Source organism: Hermetia illucens, chromosome 3 (assembly GCF_905115235.1).
Source record: "Hermetia illucens chromosome 3, iHerIll2.2.curated.20191125, whole genome shotgun sequence".
In the NCBI taxonomy this organism is placed as follows: domain Eukaryota; kingdom Metazoa; phylum Arthropoda; class Insecta; order Diptera; family Stratiomyidae; genus Hermetia; species Hermetia illucens.
The window spans coordinates 38185450-38199623 of NC_051851.1; the positions used below are offsets into that span (position 1 = coordinate 38185450).

At 40.3% G+C, this 14174-nt stretch overlaps 1 protein-coding gene across 1 annotated transcript in view; it reads left to right on the forward strand.

Annotated features, from left to right (window-relative positions):
* The first annotated feature begins 5553 nt into the window (after positions 1-5553).
* LOC119652995 overlaps positions 5554-14174 on the forward strand; it is a 242139-nt gene continuing 233518 nt past the window's right edge. Inside the window, exon 1 of the mRNA XM_038057422.1 lies at positions 5554-6094. The gene's annotated coding sequence lies outside the window, so the exon portion shown is untranslated. The remainder of the gene's footprint in view (positions 6095-14174) is intronic.

Consider the following 14174-nt stretch of genomic DNA (forward strand, 5'->3'; position numbering starts at 1 on the left):
TCCCTTGTGCCCTTCGCCGACGCAAGAACTAAGGGATCTGGTAGAGTATGCAGAATCAAGTGGCCTTGAACTTTTAATAGGTTGTGATACGAACGCTCAACATATTTATTGGGCAGTAGCAAATGCAATCCAGGAGGAGAGAGGCTGTTTGATTTTAGCACTTCTGCTGGCCTGATGACTGCAAACGTAGGATGCGCCTCTGCGTTCGTGGGTTCAAGAAGAAGTGAAGTAATTGACCTAACAATCTGCACTTCAAAGTCGTTAGAGTTGATTAGAAACTGGCGAGTGGTAGATGAAGTCTCACTCTCAAATCACGGTTACTTAAAATTTAGTCTAACTATTGCAGGCGAACAGCCTGTAATATAAAGACGGAATTCTAGGAAAATGGATTTGACGAAGTTCAATGTACTTCTTGGCGACAAAGTTGAGCTCCCTAGGCGACTAAGGACTCCTTTGGCGCTAGAAGATCAATTGAAAACTCTGAAACGCACATTTTAGAGTGCTTTGAAGAGGCTTGTCCTATTACCTGAGTTCAATGTGGTATAACGGTTCCATGGTGAGACCGAGAATATCAGAGACTCAGGAAATCAACCAGATAACTAAATCGCGTTTGCAAAAACAATAGAGAAGATGATGGTTAAACTTTCAAAACTCATAGTGTGAATATAAAAGATTCATAAAACGCTCGAAACGGGGTTCTTTAGAGCATAATGTGATGAACGGGAGGTGAAAGGGGGAAGGGAGAAGGCTGTGAAGAGTCCTTAATAAGGATAAGTCGGCCAAGTTGGATTTTCTTAGAAAACCGGATGGTACTTTCAAGAACTCCACGGCTATACAGACTCTCTTGGAAGTACACCACCCGAAAGAACAGGTCTCAGAAGTGGGAAGAAGTGAATTGGCGGTTTCTGCAAATACTTCAGCACGAAGGTATTGTAAGGGGAATTTCGACACTGCGAGAGCGGTTGTTTCCAATGAAAAAGCGAGAGCTGCTATACTATCATTTGAACACTTCAAAGCACCTGGCATGGATAACATCTACCCAGCGATGCTAAAGGAGGGTATAGAACACTTAGAGCAACTTCTAAAAAATATTTTGCGGGGTGTCTTGCTCTGGGCTACGTGCCTTCCTCTTGGCGGAAGGTGAAGGTACTCTTGTTGGCAAAGCCTGGGAAAGATGACTATTCAAATCCAAAGAACTTCAGGCAAATCAGCTCAACATAATTTTCGCTGAAATGTCTGGAGAAACTAGTTGAGCGTTCAGGTCAGGCCCTGTGAGTCTACTGTTCATTAGAGATAGAGGATGTAACTCTGAAGGGTGAGTATGCGATGGGGGTGTTCGTGGACATTGGAGGAGCTTTTGACTGTGCGCCCTTCCAAAAGTTCTGTGATGTCTCCAGAGGGTATGGTGATGAAGAAATTCTAATAAAGTGGATCTACGCTATGCTAACGCATAGATTGCTGTGTGCTGAAGTGGACGTTGATCGCTACCTAACAACGGAAGCGACGAAAGGCTGCCCTCGAGGTGGTGTGCTATCGCCACTTCTGTGGAGTATGCTGATCAACTCACTACTATGCGAACTGCAAAATCTGCTAATGCACGTTCAAGCACATGCGGATGACGTAGAAAAACATGACATGTAGAAAAACACAACGTGCCGGTGTTTTGATTGACACTTGGTTTCTCAGGCATGGACTTTCAGTAAATCCATATAAAACCACAATGGTATTATTTACATAAAGAGGAAACCGAATGGTCATTGCTATCATTAGGCCGATGTTCGCTTATGCATCCGTAGTGTGGTGCGCTAAGGTGAAACAAAGGAGTTTTCGCTGTAAACTAGCAACAATATAAAGACCTGTGTGTCTGGGTATCGCTAGTGCCATGAGCAGGACATCCGGGGCAGCTGTGAATGCACTACTCAATTTGCAGTTCTTGAATTAGTTTATTCAGAGCACTACAGTGAGAGCAGCTCATAGACTAACTCGATTAGATCTATGGGAAAACAATGGACGTGTGGGGCAGAGAGCATTGAAAGAGTCATTGGGAGAATTAAATCTATTTTTCGCAACGCTTTCCGATTCTCAGTTCCCCATACATCTGTTTGGTTATCGATATGATGTTATCTTGAAAGGAAGAGAAAACTAGGACGAACCAGAAAAATGTGCGTCAGGATATACTTACGTTTTCTACACCGGATGGTGGAAGTCGACCACCCCTGTCTTGCTGGTGAATAGAGTCAGCTCCGGTTTGGTTGGATTTACGCCTAGTCGGCATTTTGCAGTTCACAGGCATACGTTATTGAACGTGGTTGTCCGCAATGACGTCATTGCGTAGTCATCAGCAAGCAGGTGTTTGTATCCAAATGTTGCCAGAAGGCTTCTTTCTCGGCATAAGATCGATCTATCTGTGGTATGCATGTGGTGAAAAAGTGAATTGTTGCGATCAGCTGATATAATGTTGAGCTTCATTAGTCATCAAATCGCTCGACGTCTTTAATGGCATTATGAAAACCTTCAGAAATGGCGATGCCGATAGAGAATTTTATAGCCATTTTTACCGCGTTCGCGTTTTACGTCGTAGCTTTTGCAACCACACCATCGAGTTTCCTATAGAGTGCAAGAGGCTTCTAAAGGGTTTTTGCAAGTTCTTTAGTTTACCAGTGAGGATATCAATATTGAGCATGCAGACACGTAATTTATTCACCTCCTGACGCCGTCCATGTGTTAAGGGCTCTTGCCAATTTCTTTATAGAACCGGAGCCCGTCCTGCCGTGTCGACTGAGGTGAATGCCCTAGCATTTTTTGAGCCTTTGAATTTAAAAACATTGAATACATTTCTAGGTCATTTGGCCGCGGGACCTTTCACCAAGAGAGATCAGGTAGGATTTAGGATAGTGGATTGACTTTATTTACTTCTTTCCCTGTTCTTTGAATTTTATTTCGTTTTATTGAAAATAGTACAAAGTACATTGTCTCAAGCCCTCCTTTTTTTTCTGGGCTTGGGATCAACATGCTATGTAAATATCATGGCGATGTGTATTGTCGTTGTTGAATGATCCCTCCATATCTAGGGAGTCAGTCATAGTAAAATGTTTGTTCTGCAGCAATTGCTCAACCGTACTAACAACCTCGTGGAGAGCAGTGCGGATGTCGAGGACGCGTTCTAGGGTCCTTGACATCTGGGCCCAGAGGAGCTGTTCTCTCTGTTAGCTAGTAGATTTTATTCTTGATAATTGCCAATAATATAATAATATAATTTGATAATCTTACACGACTGAAGCTGCATACCCCCAAAGCATGCCTCTAACACAGCTCTCCTCGCTGGCCATGAAGTGTGTTTCAATTAGCAACCCCAGGGTTGCATCAGAAGATTCCATCCAGAAGCTTTCCGACTTTTAAGGAATATATTGTTGTTGGCAGCCAACAGAGTCTATTTCAGCTTACAAAGACTGTTCCGCTCGAAATATCTCACCATAGGGTCAAAGCTCTTACTGTACAAGACTATAATCTTGCCAGTCCTCATATATTCCTCAGAAACTTGGGTGCTTCCTTACATGAGGATGGAAGATTTCATAGTCTACATAATGTTGAAATATATGAGCGATACCATGACCGTCAAGTTGTGGATAAAATACGGCTCAACAGGTTACAGTGGGCGGGTCACCTAATCCGCATGGATGAGGATAATCCAGCCCGGAAACTTTGTAAGGGCAATATCTGTGGTAGAAAAAGAAGACGATGCAGGCCCTGCCTGAGATGGAGCGATGGCGTAAGTCAGGACGCCAGACAGCTGTTAGAGATATCGAATTGGTAGACTTCGGCGCAAAACCGGGATATCTGGAGTTCCTTATTAAGGCAGGCCTAGATCAAATACCGGTTGTTGCGCCGTTAATGATGTTGGTGAAGGAATAGATAAGCTCCTATGTTTCTTTGCCAGAGTCTTACTGAGGGTCCCAGATTCGCTGATACTTTCAGAGTTTTGACAGTAGTCCAACCAGGACCACGACTTGGCAGTCTCTCCAGGCTATCCTTCTATGGCTGCAAACACTTGCGCCTGTCACAGATCTTGAAGACCACCCTGATTAGCTTCCTGAGGCTGAACAGATCTTCATTTCGTTTAGCAGGGCACGAAATTTTGAAGGTGATTTCGAATGCCTTTTCTAGAGCCACGATCTTTGACACTAGTTACCAATTTGTGCACCGGTAAGTACGTTTTTGCGCAAACTTCCTCCAATGCTGGGGTCCCTGAAAAGGTCTGAGATCTTAACAGCGAGACAGAGACTGAAAAGTATTTACCTGTTATTTGAGAAGGATCTCTGGTCAGACACTCTCTAGTTTTCCACCCTAATAATCCCATTGTCGATTAGAACGGTGATATCAAGGACCTGCTCTCAAAGATCAGAGTTTCTAGAGATGGGGAAATGGGAGGTTGGTGCACCACTCCTGGCTAGATCCTCAACAGTAATAAAATTAAAGAGAGACTGATTCCTTTCGTTGCTTTCCGACGTGATTTTGTCTTGGAGAAGGGGGCATCCCGATTAACTGATAAGCAATCGCGAAGTGCTTCACTTCCGAAGCAGGTTGACAACTCCGAGAATACGTATGTAGAATTTGCAGTTTAATGGCCCGTTATGTTTTCACTAGGATATGTTTCAGAACACTGAAAATCATGGTATTAATAGCTGAAGTGTTCACTTCCTGGAACCGCGTAGTCATCCACTTCAAAGTTCTCAAAAATCCTTAAAAGCAATTTCAAGTTTCATTGCGGATTTAAGGCATTAGAATTCATCGAAATGCTTACTGAATTGCGGCAAATAGTAACCAGAAATGTGTTCTTCTACAAAATGTGTTCTCCCACAAAGTCAAAAAAGTGTTCCGATGTCCTTTTTTCATAAGTATGTATCTCCATTACTTTTCTATCTAAGAAACATTATCTAGTCTGTTCTAATTATATAAATGGATCTAAAAATAAGCTCATAATGTCGCGCTTGACCTTACCTGAGTACCACGTTGCTTTCATTGAACTTCCTAGGAAGACTGACAATATTTTTAAGGATAAAAAGTTGGAAGAGAAGACAAAGGGTTGTGACTTGCGCAGTTCCAAAAAGGACATTCAAAGAGAAAGATTTGCTTATAGTTATAAGATGTGATCGAAATTTTATTTTTCATATAGAGAAATAGGAAGGATACCAATTGGAGAAGTCTGACTTAATTAGAAAAAATCAGGAATGAGGGATTTTTTGAAGAAAGGATATTCTGAACTTTTGTTGCCCTAGGATAAGGTAGGAAAAGAGACAAATTAAGAGAACGTCAATCAAAGAGAAAATCTGGGGAAAATCACTCACTATTTCACTCAAAGAGCTCCAACACATTTGAGTGGAGTTTATCTGGCTCAAACTTTAAGGAATTTTGGGGAAACTCTACTTACGAAGGAAATGCCGAGGATTCCCGACAGCATAGTCAAATAACCGAGAAGTAGAAAGAATTCTGCATTTGCTAGACAGTATGGATACTTTAATACTTCTCCAAAAGGACGAATCCTTCAGTAATCGCCAGGATTTCAATCGGTACGGTAGTATTTTATCGCAACGTTTGCGTAATCTTCGTAAGAGGGAAGCAAAGGAATGTTCGTATGAAATCTGTTGCGTACGTTTTTCGTCGCCGAGGGTCGGTTAAATATCAGTGAATAGTGTGTGATTCGGGTAAACTATTTCATGGATACGCGAAGTTCATGCACGTGATTTGTGTACCCCTTAACATATGATGTATGTATGTGCAGATCAGCCTGAGTCGACAAATTTTTGAAGAGTTCACGGTCCTGTAGTGGTGGTGGTTCAGAAGCAATTCCTGAACTACATTCTGAGCAGTTAGTGACAAACAAAGGCCTAAGTTGTGAAACCATAATATCAAAGAAGTCCCAAGAATGGTGTTTAAATTCAAACAATAGTTTTCGAATACTCCTGGAACGCTTGGAATATATGCACTTGCGGTTCAAAGAAAATTGCATTTGTCCACCTAAACTTTCATCCATTGAAAGGACCTGCCTCACTTTGGAAAATTGTTCGTAAATACTTAATAGCGGAACTTCCTTACGGTATGCCCTGTTCATATATATATACAAAATTCGGGAAGTTAGAAAAGCATTTTAAGTTGTTTCCTTTTCTAGCTTCCTTTTTTGCTGGTCGAGCGGTTTCTCGTTTCACCTTAGAATTCTGATCCGAATCCTGCTCCAATATAAGTTCTACTTCGTACAACCAGTTCGATGTGCACGTACTTATTGTAGGAGCGTATATGTTCCCATATTATGTGTACAAATGTACATATTGACTGGCTGCACTCTATCACAATATCACGTTTCACCATTTTACATCCTTCGCTCTCTTAGTCCTTCCATTCTGCCTGTACTTGTTTCGGTATCGCATTAAAATTGTATCAATTCCAAACACATTTTGGATTAAATTTGCTACCATCTTTGTGTGTTTTCTGGCTTGGTTTATTGTGGGGGAATGAGTGTGTGCGGAGTTTTACAAAAAAATTACAAGAATTTGTACATACGTGCATTATGTGGGATTCTGGGGAATTGTGTAGCAACAATTTATGTAATTAGCGGAAATCGAAATAGAAAGTGGCTTTTGTTCGGAACGAGGTTGTTGAAACAGCTGAAGTAGTAACGTAGGGGGTTGGAATCGGGTTTCGCATCATCAATTATATAATGCTCGCAGTGAAGCTAGGTTGGCCGGAAGGAGTTGTTGAAAGTGGATTCTCCAACTATAATCAATCAATACGAAGACCAATAAAAAAAGGTCCTATTAATGAAAATACCTTTATTTTGGTTATATCCTGGAGTGGTTGGTTGATCCACCTAATTTCTGCCTACGAGACGGCAACGTCAAGGACTCTTATTTTTTCAGTGTTAGTCACCTTTACTTCCCGCGAGCATATCTGACTTGGTTTCAAAATATGTGGAGACAGAACACAGAAAACGCGCATCCTTGATTAAATATTAAAGGGTAAATGGCAGAGGGTATTTGTAACACCTCATAGCTCCCGGAAAGGATTGACGTATTTATGCTTCTTCCTTATCTTGCCTTGCATAATATGTCAACATAATTTTAGAATAATATCATTTATAACTTGATCTAATCAAAATCAAAAAGTCGAAAGTCATTCATCACATGTTTTCTGTACAAATAGAAATTTTGAAAATCACTCGACCCACATTGGGCGCTAGAATTGAAATCATGTATTTTCATAAAGGAGATGAAAGTATTGTCGAAATTATCGGTCAAAAATGTTGCGAAGTAGGAAGATGCATATGTCACCTTACTGCAGAATGGTTTAATGCTTCCATCGAGAGGAGTGACCATATCGATTGCAATGCACATTACGTTTCTTTTGGGACCTGCACTTGCGACTACATGGGAGGATACATTTTTTTGGAATATCTTAAAAGGAAAAACTTCTGTGTAACCCCTAAATCCCGGTAATATATTAGAATTTGTTTTAATTAGGAAACCCTGTAACACTATCTTTGCTATAGTTGTTTGTACAACGTAGCATGCTATAACTCATAATCGAAAAACGTTCGACCATATCCTTATATCCCACGTGGTATGTCAAAGGATGTTATCAAAAACTATGTCATTCAGATAAACCTATGTGGTATAAATTATTTGATAAGTGCCAATGTTTTCAAAACTTATCGATATTCAACCACTACCGGATTATCAATCGATAAATAAAATATTGGCTTTAAGAGAGCTTGATCAATAGTTGTTGACAAACCAGAAAATGTTTGTCACAGATTCCTGACAACAGAAATTCAATAATCAATATACGATTGAACCATTTAGCTAGAATTGGAATTTACGGATGGAAAATGTAATACTTCAATTCAGTTCGAATGTGACAATAAAGTGGATTAAAAAAACCTTGAGAATGATTGTGCAGATTGTTGGTGAATACTTGAACAATTCGTGGTAAATTGGTATCAGGAGTGTTTTATTTTACTGGATGATGGGAAGTCGGAGGATGGGGAGGAACTAGTTTAAATGACTTTAAAAATATCATTAGTAAGTACCCATAACGATCTGCAATGGTCCCGTATCTGCGGTCTTTATCATCGACCGTAAATGAGTTTCGCAACCAAATAGTAAACCGCAAAATTGTCATAATTGTATTTGAGTGGTGTTGAAATTTTCTTATAACAAGGATGCAACTCCCGAAAAGAGTATTTGCAAATCTGGTGGCGCTTGGAAGTATACGATTTTGACCTATCTGTCAATGTCATATTTTGAAAAAAAAAAACACACACTGCACGACGAGACAGTGAAATCCTACACTTGCCGTGAAACAAATGGAGTTTACATAAGCTTGCGGTTAGGGCACTAGACTCTGTAAATAGAAGGTCGTGGTTCAAATCTCAGTCGGAGCAGATGATTTAATTTGAAATAGGATACCAGCCGACCCGGCTGTAAAGAGTACCTAAGTCAAACCATATGCACCCATTGAGGTCTGAATCCAATCGGAGTGTCACACGACCATTCCAACATATAGCAAGTCGGGAAACCGGAAGCTGAGCGCTTCAACTATGAAAGGTTTCGTATATTTCTTATGTTAAAACATTGGAGTGGGGATTTATCCCATTAATACCTAGCACGTAAAACATGTGCATATATTATGCCAGTTTGGCGTGTTACTGACATTCAACATTTTCCAATTTGCACTGCAGGGATAACTTTGACCTATATTAACTTTGTTAGTAAGAGTGCGATTCCCACCAAACTTGCTAAGATTATGATCTATATTACAGCCTACATTGTTGCAAATGATTCTAGACTAAACTTAAGGGGGGGGGGGTTTGCAGTTAATTACCAAAAATTATAGTAATATACTATTATTAACTTTATATGAATAGATACCCGTATGGGAGCATTTTGGAGCTTGGGGACCATATAGTGGCAGCTTTTTGTATTTTTGTGAGATTTATTCGCTGGGTATATTCTGAGAATGTGTCCGTGGAAGAAAAGACCACCAGTTCCCGCTCTCCCCTATTGTTCATTAAATCTCAAAATAGTCGATATGAGATTAGGACCTTTAAGTCTGTTAGCGCACTTCATTCAAGACGGTAACAGTACACTACAATGCACTGTAGGAGACAATGAGGTCAGTATTGCGCTCGCCCGGGATTATTATCCTGATTTGCATCAGGCACTTATTAACAGCTGAATCGACTGGTATCTGACATCCAATCATGATTAAAAATCCCTCTCCTACCAGTGAGATTTGAACCGTGACCTTCTGTTACGACAGCCCAGCGCTCTAACGACTTGAGCTATCTGGGCACAGATCAGATTTGGAAAACACTAATCGAGACCTTCACTTCATACCCCATATGACTATATTTGGTAACAAAAAAATTACACCCCTCTTTTGCATGTGTGGGGCCCCCTTAAAATTCCACATAGAAGGGTGTAACTCTCTGTATACATGAGTGCTCACAGTTTCCAACTTTGCACTAAGTTTGGTGTCAATTAATATACCTGTTTATGAGAAAAATGCGTGTGACAGAACAGACAGACAGTGAATCCATTTTAATAAGGTTTTTCTTTATAAGAAACGTTAAAAAGAAAGGCATTCCCGTCCGATACGGCTGCTATCCTATGTTATGACGACTTTTAAACGCATTCTTCACAACCGTATTCACAACATTATTATCTTTGTAGTGAACCTTATCCTTTTTAAAAACAATGGAACTTCCGATACAATGTATATCATTGCGCGGTTAGTCATGGAGAAATTCCGTGGGAACCATCGATCTCTTTATATTGTATTTTTTGGATCTGGAGAAAGCGTTTGACCGTATGCCACATAAACTTATCTGGTATGGTCGAAGTCAATACCTAGTATCAGACAAACTCATGCGCTTGGTTAAATTGTTCTTCCGGAATGCGAAAAGTAAAGTTCGAAGTGTGGCGTTTTTCCAGGCGTTCCAGGCAGCAAAGCTGATCTTAACAGCTTATTTGAAATGAGCAAATGAATGCCTCAAGTAACTGAATGTCATCCAAATATAAATTCGGCCACCGACCCCAATGAAGTAGACACGCACCATTCGCTAATACCGTATCAGACAATGGTGAATTGTGTGGAATGAATGAAATTTCAATTGAAATTGCTTCACGCATTAGGGCAACTTGAATGAAGTGGCGTTCCTTAACGGGCCTTCTTTGTGATCGACGCATTGCCAATATCTCAAATCTAAAAATTACCACAGTACCCTTGGTACTGTCGTGTTGTAAGTGGCTGACTATCAAATGAAAAATATAAGAGAACCGCGCTGATAAAAGTTGACCTATCGGTCGAAACTACAAGGGGTGATAAGCTGGATATTGATTAAAAGCTTCATGGCTCCATCCAGACTAGGATATTGACGAGCACAATGACGGAAACGATAAAGGCAAGCCGACCCCGCTTCTAAACAGGATAAAAGCTGAAGAAAAGGCTATAAAGCCCCCTTTTTCGGACGAACATTTTTTCCTTCGGATATGATAATATAATAGTAACTCCTTGGGGTGATAATCCAATCGGATCTGAGTCTTGAAACATTTTAGAACCCTTCGTTCAAAGTGTTATATTACAAGACCACAGTACTCTGTAGGAAGCAATGTGGTCTGGATTGCCCTCGCTCTCTGAACATGATGTGAGGTATAAAATAGTACTTTTTGAGATTCAAGAGTACTTTATGAAACAACTCATAGGTTTGACGTTATTTACTTGATCAAAGCAAAAGGTAACAATATCTGTACCCTTGAAGGGAGGACGAACTCATTCTCAGAAACTATCTCAAAGCAGGGAAAAAGCTATGATCGAAATTATATTTCTGTTCTACGACAAATAGAGGTAAAAGATGGTAGACTTCGATACTACTTTCAAAATTCGCTGGTAAACTCTAGTATGTTTATCCTTTATAGCGATAAAGCATTTGACGGTAAAAAGATCCATTAGATATCCCATAATACTGGAAAGTTTGGTGCAAAACCAACGATAGATAATTATTGCGCATCAATGCTTCATTCTTTCAATTTCAAGTTAGGATCGCACCAAATGTGAGATAGCCGTTCACTCATAAGTTCTTTGATAACAAAATAGTTTTGTTATGTGCCTTATTTCTGGTTAGGTTGGATGCACACTTGACTTCTTTTTCAAATTTTTCATTTTCCCTGGCAGCAAGAATTTCTAGCCTTCATTTTCCCATTCCATTTTGTAGAGCAGAGTTCCCTATCCTTTCTTTGATAGCAAAAGCAAAAAGTGTCTCAGTGTTCGTATTGGGGTTTTCTTTCGTCTCATATATGATTGAAGCGATGGGTGAGATAAAACTTTGGTGGAATACGACGTAGGCTGTGCCATTCCCTCCTTTTATTCTCGTTTTGCTCTCGGATTCCAAAATAGGAAGGCTAGACCCGGCTGTTTCTTTTTCATTTAGATCTTTTATCTTGTAATCCCTCGGTAGAGAGCAGGTCGGTCGATCTTCTCCGTTTGGCAACGCACGATGTACGGGAGGTTGCTAGAATACGAGTTCCATCAAATTTACTGGGGTTGGAATGGCACTTCTACCATCCTTGTGTTCTGAGTAAAGTTACTGTGGTAGACAATTTAGAGAAAAGAAGGGTACTCAAGTTTCAGTTTTTCGAATAGCGTATTATCTATTTTTCGTTAATTTGACTAACTGCAACTCTTTTGCCAGTTTTTGCCAGTATTTTACTTGTATTTATTTCTTTAGATTTTTCATCGCTTTGGATTCGATCGTTTCTGCCTTTGTGGCGTTATTTGGGCTTCCATTTCATACATTTCCCTTTTATTTACATTTCCTTCTCCATCTTAAAACTGTTGTTCTTTCTTATTCGATTTTGAAGATGATATAAACATGTCATTATTACAACATGTCCTCATCCTCTTCCAACAGACTTTACCGGAAAAATTTGTTCATCCTCCTTCCGCAAGCATTGTTCACATTTAGAGCAATTATTCCAACTAAAGTCGAGGAAGCAATAAAACGAATGAAACTAGGGAAAGCAACCGGACCTGATGACATCGTTTCTGAGCTCTGGAAAGCAAAAAGCTCTTCAATCGGGTTATTCATTAAGGTAGAACATCACCTGACTGGCAAGAAACTACCGCAGTTCCAACATGGAAAAAGAAAGGTACCCCAGTAGAATGCTCAAATTACCATCCGATCCGATTATCAGCCTCATATCACAAGTCCAGCGCCCTATACGCAGCAGATGATGTTTTCCTGGCGTAGCATAGGATCCTGAGTAATTTGTCTAAAAATGGAATAATCGCCTCATGCAACACGTTCTCAGACTGAATTTGAGTAAAACTGAATTTTTGACAACCGATCCTTATGAAATAGCCACTATCACTGTCAATGACAGTGACCTTCTCAGACCTGAGCGATTTAAATATCTCGGTAATGGTATAATCATGTAATTTGCGTTAAGACGAATTCACTTGGCAAGGTTGGTCTGAGCATCCAAGTCGACCAAAAAGCCGACCCCAAAACGGTGGTTTAATACCCTGGATTGCGAAGGCTTAGCGATTATATCCGGATTATAAAATAAAATGGCGCAACCGATTACGACGAGTCGACTTCTCTTGTTAAGGAGACAATCACTGAACAGAAAGAAGAAGTCGGATAATTGTGAATAGCAGTTCCTCAGAGATCGCTGGTCTGCAGCCTAGAGATTCTATCTATCCCTAGAGGGCTATCGTAATGTAATACTCACTCCTGAGCTCATAAGGCGCATTTATTTCACACGCACTCCGTAGGGGTAATATAAAATTTCAGTTTCCTATGTCCCCTGCTCTGCAGTCAGCCAAAACTTATCGCTAGAAACGTGACTGTTTTGCCAGCTCCTCAGCCTCCTGGTTAGCAGTATATGTTAGTTTTGCCATTATTCATCGACCGCCTATTCCTGAAAGTAGAGGATGCTATCGAAGTTTGCAATTAACCACCCCTGTGAGAAAATTCGGAAGCAATAGCAAGCGGCCATGAGCAAACTTCAAGTAATAATCTCGCTCTCGCTGCGTCTTTCTAGTTGCGCTCATCTACAAGACAATTCCTAAATCTATTGATGGTCGATCCGACTAGATTTGAGCTACCGGTCAATTGAAACCTAAATTATTCCTATGGAATCAGTGCTCGAACAGGAAGTTAACAAAATGGAGGAAGCTGTAAAAAGCCGCAAATGGTTATCATTACGGCAGAAAGACCGCTTTTTCCCATCACATCTTATCAAATCTCTTCTGGACTTCATTGAGTTGTTCAAAACAACCTCCTTCCCTTCTATATCGGAAGGTCTGAGTTAGTTATCGAGCTGTAATATTGAGGTGTCCGGATAGCTGAGTGGTTAGAGCACAAGGCTGTCGTAAGGAAGGTCGCGGTTCAAACCAATATGGATTGTTGCGCCAACGATTATTATTATTATTATATATTGAGGTAAGTCCCACTTTTGACCAGAATCCTATAGCCAATATCCTCTATGAAACCTTCGTACCACCTTGCGGGTGCAGTAAACGTTTATCCGTGACGGGGTTCACATAAACAGAGAAGGAGTGAATCTCATCATCTTACTCTAGAATGTCTAGTCTATATTCAGGGATTCCCACAAAATTTTAAACAAGAGAGTAATCTGCCTAGCATTTCGCAAAAATCAGAAACGTCATGGGCTTGGTAGCTGCTTCCGAAGCAAAAATAAAGTTCTAAATTTGCAAGCTGGTAATCCCCAAATGTCAACTTTTTTGGTAGGGAATATTCTTTTGAACTACCACTTCTTAGATCAGACAGATAGGGGGACATTAGCCCTCGGCTTTTGCAGCAAATGCTCTTAATCCGAGTAAGGTTCACCTAACCTACACACTATTTACCCCATTTGGTTTTCTAGAAAGTAGGCTCTATTGGCGCAATTGTGATGGAGGTGATTCTGCTCCTTCTCTTCATATATGTTATGGTAATATGTCCTTAGGATTGGAAAATTGGTTGTGGCAGTAAAGGGCTACAATGTGTACCAAAAGGAAATTTTGAAAATCCGCTAGTGGCAATAGTTCAGTGTCAAAGAATTTATCGAGGAAAAATATGGAAGTGTCTCCGATAAGGATTTAATTTGTTTGAGTTG